This window comes from Talpa occidentalis, unplaced genomic scaffold (genome assembly GCF_014898055.3).
Source record: "Talpa occidentalis isolate TD23 unplaced genomic scaffold, MPIMG_talOcc4v2.1 talOcc4.241, whole genome shotgun sequence".
Classification (NCBI taxonomy): domain Eukaryota; kingdom Metazoa; phylum Chordata; class Mammalia; order Eulipotyphla; family Talpidae; genus Talpa; species Talpa occidentalis.
In genome coordinates, this window is record NW_023602530.1 from 1 (window position 1) to 7,737 (window position 7,737).

The following is a 7,737-nucleotide window of genomic DNA, read 5'->3' on the forward strand; positions in this document are numbered from 1 at the left end:
AATGCTATTCCAATCCAAAAATTTCAATGTCATTCTTCAAAGAAATAAGAACAATTATTCGATGAAATTCAATGGAATCACCAAAAAACCCCGAATAGCCAAAGCTCTCCTGAAAAAAAAAGGAGGGAATGGAGGCATCACACTCCCAGACTTCAAACTCTACTACAAAGCCATAATCATCAAAACTGCATGGTATTGGAACAAGAACAGACATACAGACCAATGGAATCGAATAGAAAATCCAGAAATAAACCCACAGATTTATGGTCAACTAATCTTTGACAAAGGAGCAAAGACTATGCATTGGAGCAAAGAAAGTTTGTTCAATAAATGGTGCTGGGAAAACTGGGTTGCTACATGCAAAAAATGAAGCTTGACCACTACCTCACACCATGCACAAAAATCAACTCAAAATGGATTAAAGAACTAGACATAAGACCTGAAACCATAAAATACATAGAAGGAAATATAGGTGAAACACTACGTGATTTCCATATCAAAGACATCTTTACAGACACATCACCCAAAGCAGTGATAGTGAAGGCAAAGATAAACAGCTGGGACTACATCAAATTAAAGAGCTTCTGCACAGCAAAAGAGACAATAACAAAAACAAAGAGAAACCCCACCAACTGGGAGAACATTTTTGCACCCAACACTAATGATAAAGGACTGATGACAAAAATCTGCAAAGAGCTGATGAAACTCAACACAACAAAGAAAATAACCCAGTCAAAAAATGGGCAGAAGAGCTAAAAAGAAACTTCTCTGAAGAGGAAATGCAAATGGCCAACAGACATATGAAAAAATGTTCACATCACTTATCATCAGGGAAATGCAAATCAAAACTACCATGAGATACCATCTTACACAGTGAGAATGGCACATTTAAAAAAAACTAGCAACAACAAATGTTGGGAGGTTGTGGAGAAAAAGGAACTCTCCTGCACTGTTGGTGGGAATGCAAACTGGTCCAACCACTATGGAGAGCTGTGTGGAGATTTCTGGACCTACTAAACATAGAGCTTCCATATGATCCAGCAATTCCACTCCTAGGTATTTACCCAAAGGACACAGAAACATCAATTCCAAAGAACACCTGCACTCCTATGTTTATAGCAGCACTGTTTACAATAGCTAAGCTTTGGAAACAACCCAAATGCCCAAAAATAGATGACTGGATCAAGAAGATGTGGTACATATATACCATGGAATGTTACTCAGCATTCAAAAAAGATAAACACATGCAATTTGCAGCAACATGGATGGCACTGGAAGGGATCATGCTCAGCGAAATAAGCCAAAAGAAAAAGAAAAATACCGGATGGTCTCACTCATAGCAGGAATCTAGAAAACTTAAATAAGGGATCAGGAAAATGAATATAAGAAAGTGAAAATCAAAATCAACAAAAAACTATGAACCAGAGACACTTTTTGGGGGTGGGGGCCGGGAGGGGAGGGATTGGGGTCAGAATGGGGCATGTGCAGTTGTATGGGGGAATATAAAAATAAAATTTATTATTTAATAAAAAATAATAAAAAAAAATAAAAACATGCCATTTTTGGTTTGTTTTGAATATTGTTTGTTATTCTATTTGCTTTTTATGTTATAGTGCCATTTGATCTCAACAAGAGTATTATTTAATTTATGTATCCATATAAGTTAAAAAATGATGCATATTATTTGTGAAGTCTGTTGTAACATATTATAATTCTTACTCAGGCAAATTATTGATTTCAATGGAATTTTTGCTTGATTAAGAACTAGGAAAACATTCTTATTAATATCACTATGCAATTAGGTCATTTATCAATAGTATTTTTTTTTACTTTTTATGAGTGAAAAGTCTTATATTTTCAACACCTTTGTTATACCAGAAATCCTATTTGGCACTTGCTTCTTTTTATTTCATACCGTTATTGATGTATAATTTAATGATGGAAGATTCCTAATGTGTTTGTTGATAAATAGGAGACCAGTCCTGCTCTCTATAGGATTACTGTGTTTTATCTTTTCTTCATTAAATTGTCAAGACTGCTATCCTCAATCACAGTACATCCTGTACATTATTGTACAACAATGATTGGTGATAGAAAAGTGCACTGGAGAGCATTTCAATTTTTGAACTTCCTCGTTTTAGGTTTTAGTTAATTATTCTACAATTGATGTGCGTGTAGGGATGTCATGGATCTCCATCTCCCAAATGCCTCATTTAGTGTCTGAAATTAGACAAGGCATTCGGGGTGGTATGTTAACTCTATCAGACAAAAGGAACACTATTGAGTGAATTACAATGCCTCTGTTATTTTGTTTGGGTTTTCTTTATTCAGGTCATTCATGACAAGCTTTGGAGATGATGCTATTACCCTGTATTCTTGGCCAATTATTCTATCAATGTATGCACTAGATATTCTCATGACATCACAGTTACAAAACAGAAAGAGTAAATATTTTGTTACATCATAAAGGTAAGGACGTATGTGAGGCTAAGAAGAAATATAACCTGATCTTTAATACATAGTTTTGGGAAATCCACCTATTTGCTCTATGATATTTGGCTAGTAATATATCATCTATCTGGTATCAATTTTCTTACATTACAATGATAATGATATACAATTTATTGATACCTAATAAGTTTGTGTGAAAATGTATAAGATATACAGTAATTGTTGAATTTTCTTATTCTGTTGTTTCAGAGAAACATACCATCATATCTTGAACATTATTCCTCTTACAAGTTGTAAGTTAGAAAATTACAATTGCAAGTTAGAAAGTTTTATTAAAATCATTACTGTTGGGCCTCCCTTTTGTCTGATAGAGGGGTTGAAGACAAAGTGCTATCAAGCTATCACCAGCCACTACAGCCTGAGTTCTATCCCCATCCAGGGAGCACACCAGACCTCTCCTCTTTTGGCCACTGCTCCCCTCAGCAGTGTATTTCAGTAACTCGCCTGTTCTGCTCCCCACTCTGTCCCTGGTAAATCCTACCCCCCACACCTCTGGCCTATACCCCAATTCTTGTATTGCATAAATAAATCTTTTAAAAAAGCATTATTGTTAATCAAAGTTTTAAATTATTAAAAAAAAAAAAAACGCCTTTGGTGGTTCAGCAAAGGTAAAAGCAGAAAAACATTGAGAAAGTTTTCAATTTCACTGCATTGGAAACAAACTGAAGCTAGATTATCCCAGCTTTTCTATTTCCTTGAATGGAGGATTCTTTCTAAATGTTTCCTTCTTTCCATTATATTTTTTATGAACAAGAGTCATAAAATGACTTATTCTCTGGTCATCTACATAGGTCTTGTTGCCTCTTCTTTTTTGGCCTTGCAGGATAGGCACTTGGGATCCTATTTTTGTGTTTTGTTTGTTTTTGTTTTTTTTTCCCACTGAGAAAATACTGAGTTCTGTATTGATATTGGTGAGCTATTTCAAAGATGTCAAAAATCAGTTGGTTGATTGTTGACTTTGCTTGCTGTTAAAGTTCAGGAGGGTTATAGAAATAAAATGATTTATTCAGTTAAAGGACTAGCTAGGTCTTAAGTTAGTACCACATTTTCTGACTTGAGTAGACACTAAATGCCCTCAGGTGCAAACAGTATGGTCCCTGTTGCATGTTCCAGGTAATTCTGCAGAGAGAGAGAGAATGGTGATGGAAGTATTGGCTTTTTAAAGTGAGAACTCCTCTGCTAATGCAACCTCAGAATTTACTCTGCATTTCTCTGGGCATGATGTAATTTTATCTAATATGGTTTATTGTGTGTTGAATACTCTGCAGTCAAAATCTATGAATTAAAAAGATGTATTATGATACTTATATAGGAGAAATTAAAAATTCTGAATTAATTCCTAAGCAATCAGCAAATGTCTTGTGCTTTTTGAGAAATTTCATCACAATCACACAGATGAACATTTTAAATTTTAGTAAATATCAATTCCTAGATAGTAAAGCTTCTTCAATATTTGAATGTGATTTCCATCAGCACTTTCTAGCTAAATGCAGAGTATTTAAACTGGATTGCCTATGTAAGTTGTTTGCTAAAAGAAAAAAAATGCATTGGAAAGAAAAACAATGGACCAGTTGTGAAGCTCAACTATAGTGAAATTGACTCCAGACTCCAGTTTGAAATCTCTTTTTCAAATCCGACGAAAGAAAATCCTGAGCCTTAGCTAAAATAAAATACTTATAATGAAAGGAAACTTAAGTGAATTTACTCAATTTAATAATCAACTTTCTGAAAGAGAATTGTGTATGTGAAAAATTCACCAGATTTAAAAAAAAAACCAAAAAACAGTGCAGAACAGATGTCAGTCAGCAGTATTTCAAGTGAGGAGTGAATAAGTAACTAAGTCTTGTAATCTTGACAGAAGGAAAAAAAAAAAAACACACATGAAGCCCAGTAGAAAATTTTCTTCTCTAAAATATATTCAGAATCCTTCTTTCTACTCCAAAAGTTAAATTCCACCTTTTATCGCCACACACAGAAAAAAATATGTTTTAAATTTCTTCACTCATTCATTTGTTGCCTATCTGAATTTCTATGTTAACCACATAAAACCCTACCCATCCAGGGCCTCCCTGGTGGCACAAGAGTTTAAGACACAATCTATGAAGCTATTCACAGCCACTGCAGCATGAGTTTGATCCCTGGCCAGGGAGCTACCCACATGGCACAGCAGACCTCTCCTGTCTTTTCCGCTGTGCCTTCAGCAATATTTCAGTAGATCTGCCTGTTCTCCCCACTTTGTCTCTGTGAATCCTCTCACTTTCCACACCTCTGGCTTGTACCCCAGTTCTTGTATGCATAAATAAAGAAGTCTTTAAAAAAAAAGCCCCACCCATCCATTATGCATCACCACAAATGCCACTTATGTCATGAATGAGTCATCTACCACTCTCAGTAGATTCAACACAATTTCCTCTGATGTTCCATCACTATTTCTTTGTTATACAATATCAAAACACTTTTATGATCATTAAAAAATTACATTTTAGGGCAAATTACATGTATATTCCATTGTCAATATCATTGAAAATAAAAAAAACTCTACTGCTTAATCTTTGAAGTTCCCACATCACCCAACATATTTTTAGCCTTAGTAGGTTTTCAATAAATGTTGTATTGTATTCATACTAAAATATATATGGTTAATCAAATATTTAATTTAATTTAATTTATTTTTTTTAAAGAAGCGGGGGAGGGTGAGAGAATTCCCAGAGCCAGAGCTGGGAGCAGAGCAGGCAGAAGGACCGAAGTACACTGCTGAGGGAGCAGCGGGCGGCAGGAGAGGTCTGCGCACCATGTGGGACCCTCCTACAGTGGCCGGGGAGCAGCCGGGGATCAAACTGATACTGCAGAGGCTGCGGGCAGCTTCGCAACCCAGCGCTCAACCACTGCGCCACGGGGGAGGCCCTAATCAAATATTTTAATATGAGGTTATTATGGTTAGGAAATAATCAACTTGGAGAGGTAGAAAAAGATCTATCCGGGAAATGAGGCTGAAAAATGAATAGAAATAGGAGTCCTGAGGCTACCAGAGAAAGGGAGGAGAGGAAAGAAAAATTAGGAAGGGAACACAATGTACTTTGGGAATAGACTGCAGGTAACTTAGTGGTGGGTGTGAAGTAGTGACAGCATCTGAAGTGGCAGATCATATACCTCTAAAACACAAATGATGATGTAAGCCAATGTTACAGCAATAAAAAAGATATTTGTATACATATAAAATGTATATTATATGCAAATATGTTACACATACATATATTTTATATAAGCTATCTATATAATAATATACACATATATTTGTTTGCATGACATATACATATAATTATACACACACATATCATGGGGAGTGAAAATAATTTCCTAATTGCTAATTTATAAAAGATAGGGAATTACATGGCCTGCTGCTAGCTTTATCTCTACTGTATATATAAAAGTGGTTCACATTATTTTCTTTCAATGATTTATGATGTTACTGTATTTTCAGTATTTCCCAATACAGAAAATGACCATAAACAACTCAACTGAGTACTCTAAAGAGGTGGGAGTCTATACTCCCCAATTCATATACAATCTAGTAAATCTATTGTTACCACAATAAAAATTAATAATTAATCATAAAATAATTGAACAGCTCCATTTTTACAACTCTTGAAATCTACTGAAGTTCCAGCTCCTGCTCTGGAAGATTCTAAATCTTTCTAGATCAGAATTATGAGCAGTTTTATTTGTATAAAATTACTGCCAACCAATATATATGACATTACACAAATTCCAAATCATTAAATAATTATACCCTAAAATCTCTTTTTTCTTGATTCCATCATGAAACTGATAATTTTAAACACCTTGTTTATTTTTTCATTCTATATGCCATTGCACATTGATTGTGCAATGTATCCTAAGAAGAATGCTATGTATCTTATATATCCTAAGATGAATCACTTAAAGTATTGCTACTTAAGATCTTCCCAGAGAGAATTTTAACTTTACATTTTGAAAGACAAAAAGAAGGCAACATCACATTTTCTGAAAAAAAAAAATAATTCATTATCTTATTTAATGCAACCCTCCCATTTAAACTGAACAGAGGGAAATTTATGACAGTTGAAAAAGAAAATGAAAACTAAATAGAATTTACATTCTGTCAATCGCTTCTCGGCCTTTTGGCTAAGATCAAGTGTAGAATTTACATTCTGTCAAACTAGGGATAGCAACAGGGTGTTTTTTTTTTTTTTTTTTGGTAGATGAATTACTTAATCATATCATGGATATATTCTGACCAACCATAAATGTCTTTCTTCATAGATACATAGGGTCATTGTCTTAAAATTGAAAAAAAAAATTCACTAAGTTTCTGTGGAAATAAATAGCTGTATTTATCATTAATAATTTTTAAAAAATATGAAAAATATGTCCCTTAGATATGTTTTTAAAATATTTTATTAATATTTTGAATTGATTTTTGTTTTTTATTCTTCCTTTTTTCTTCATATATTTAGGGGGTTTAAATATTGAATTACAATGTGGTTTTACACTTTATCACAAAAGCTTTATCTATATGTATGTATACAGCAGAATATCCACAATTGCCAAGTCATAGAACCAACCTAAGTGTCCTTACAGGATGAATGGATAAAGGAACTGTAGAATATATACTGAATGGAATACTATACAATTGTAAAAAAGATGATATAAGCATTTGGGACAAAATGGATGGAACTTGAAGTGATTATGTTAAGTGAAATAAGTCAAAAAGTGAAAGACAAATATCTGATAGTTTCACTCATCTGTGGAATATAAAATAATCAACAAATAATACTGGCAAAATAGAGTAGGAATACATCTTGAACTCAATGAAAAAATATAATGATTACCAGAGGGAACACAGGGTAGGGTGGAGGGGATGAGGGAGGGAGGCAGATGGGGAGTTGACATTGGTGGGTTAGTGGACCATGTGCTCATATGGAAGAGCAAAAATGTTTCCCCAGAAATTAAAATAAAAAAGAATTTGGTTTTAAATATTGTTGATGAATATTAGAATTATAATTTCTATTCTGCCAACCTCTTTATTGCACTTAAATTTGTTAATTTATGTTTTTTCCTCACTGTTTAGTCTGACCTCGAATAATTATTTCTTCTTTATTAAGTGTGTTGTTTCATACTTTATAATGCTCAATACCCTCAAAGTCAAAGGAGATTCCAAATTATACATTTTGAAGGCCTTTTATA

At 33.8% G+C, this 7,737-nt stretch overlaps 1 pseudogene; it reads left to right on the top strand.

The window, feature by feature from the left end:
• Positions 1–6,655: 6,655 nt before the first annotated feature.
• On the top strand, positions 6,656–6,810 carry LOC119253933 (U2 spliceosomal RNA; annotated as a pseudogene).
• Positions 6,811–7,737: the final 927 nt, after the last annotated feature.